At 42.9% G+C, this 1,752-nt stretch overlaps 1 protein-coding gene across 1 annotated transcript in view; it reads left to right on the top strand.

Annotated features, from left to right (window-relative positions):
* Positions 1–709: 709 nt before the first annotated feature.
* nlgn4xa (neuroligin 4 X-linked a) overlaps positions 710–1,752 on the top strand; it is an 80,688-nt gene continuing 79,645 nt past the window's right edge. Inside the window, exon 1 of the mRNA XM_023426919.2 lies at positions 710–1,103. The gene's annotated coding sequence lies outside the window, so the exon portion shown is untranslated. The remainder of the gene's footprint in view (positions 1,104–1,752) is intronic.

Below are 1,752 nucleotides of genomic sequence, written 5' to 3'. Positions count from 1 at the left end.
TGTTGTATACGTTCAACTTTCATACACACAAAATGCCACTTTGTGTACACTGTCACTTGTTTATCGTGCGTCATGGTTACAATTTTCCCTGATAAAAAATTAAAAAAAAAATTAAAAAATAAATACATTTAAAAAAAGAAAAAGAAAAACTAAATGTTAAAATTAAAATTAAAATAAAAAGCGCGATTAAAAGGCATTATTTGTCCTCCATACCGTTATGGTAATGGTTGGAAAACTCTGTTCTAAAGGGAAAAAAAAAGGTTTATTTTGCACTTTAATGAAGGAAAATTACCGGCAAACAAACACAACGATTAAAAACTAATTATAACATAATGAATTTGTGGGGACTGAAAAAAACATAGATAGGAGCCGGTTTCCTTCACATTTTGGTGAAGTTCAATGGTAAGGTACAGCTCAGAGGGGGGGCCCTTGGGAGGCCCCGGGACCCCCCACCCCCCCCCGGTTTGAAAAGCAGCCAGCCTCCATGCCAGAGCTGCCACAACACAGCGGCTGCTTAAGGGTGATGGAGAGAATGCGGCAATCCATTGGCTGCGGGCTTAGTAAATTTCAGCCGGTGTAGTCCAATGGCAAGAGAGAGAGAGCGCGCGAGAGAGAGAGAAAGAGAGAGAGACCTGGTTTCGCTATCACTAATCTCGTCCTCGCAGTACACGCGCTCTATGAGAGCAATTAGATTCAGAACCGTTTCTAGTGCCTCTGCAATGACTCATTGAAACATCTTCTGTGCTGATAAAGCCGCATCTCTATTCTCTCCCTCCCCCCCCCCTACCCCCTTCCACCACACACACACACACACACACACACGCATACACGCACACACCTACACACACACTTTGCACGCACACGCACGGACGCGCGTATAGGACGTATAGTTGGGGGGGCTGCCTTCAGTGGCTACACCGGGACTGCGCTTGTTCTTACTTTGGATTTGCAGCGGCAGCGGACTGGACGTGGACTTTATTCTGGGTTTTTTCTTACCTATGTGGACTGGATTTCGCCGGAAGTCGGGACTTATGTAAAAAGAAAAGAAAAAAGAAAAAAAGAAAGGAAAAAAAAAGGTGGAGATAGAGGAGATACAGACGGAGGTAAGTGCGCTGCACGCGGGATGGGATGCGGGAAGCTTTTCCGAGCTTCTCCAGACAGATGCAGCCTGTGGTTAAAACACAGGCTGAATTTGTGTGCGTTTTTTTTCACCCTCCTCCTTCCTCCTCCTTCCTCATCCTCAATCCATCACAGACATTTTGGAACTGCGTGAGTCATTTTTTTTTTTCCACAAACAGAATTTGTTTCGAAAAAACACACATAAAGAGGTGTAATGTGGAGTTTTCCCATCCAAAAAAAAAAAAAACCCGCAGTTGCACGCGCTCAGTCTTCTTGCGCACTTATCCGATTTTTTTTTTATTATTCCTTTCATTTCTAAATTAATGATACAAAGATATAAATCGCGGTAGATTGTGGATGGAAATCAGTGTTTGGTTGGAACCAAAAAAAAAAAAAAAAAAAAAAAAAAAAAAAAAAAAGCAACAGCTCGTGTCAAGTTTTACTGCGACAAAAGCAGCACGAGGCGTTTTAAAGCTCGTTTTCACACCTGCGTTTTCAACACAACTCTTCAGTGTAAGGTGCAACAGACATGAGCATCATCCTCCAGCAGCAGCTCCTCGTGCATCTCCAACCAGGCAGCCACAAGATGGTGGTGTGGATATCTGGATGTAGATTTTTTTTGTTGAGGGAAAA

Source organism: Seriola lalandi, unplaced genomic scaffold, assembly GCF_002814215.2.
Source record: "Seriola lalandi dorsalis isolate HSWRI2012SDOR001 ecotype SW California unplaced genomic scaffold, Sedor1 jcf7180002054850, whole genome shotgun sequence".
Taxonomy (NCBI): Eukaryota; Metazoa; Chordata; class Actinopteri; order Carangiformes; family Carangidae; genus Seriola; species Seriola lalandi.
This window is presented reverse-complemented; position numbering and strand designations above follow the sequence as displayed.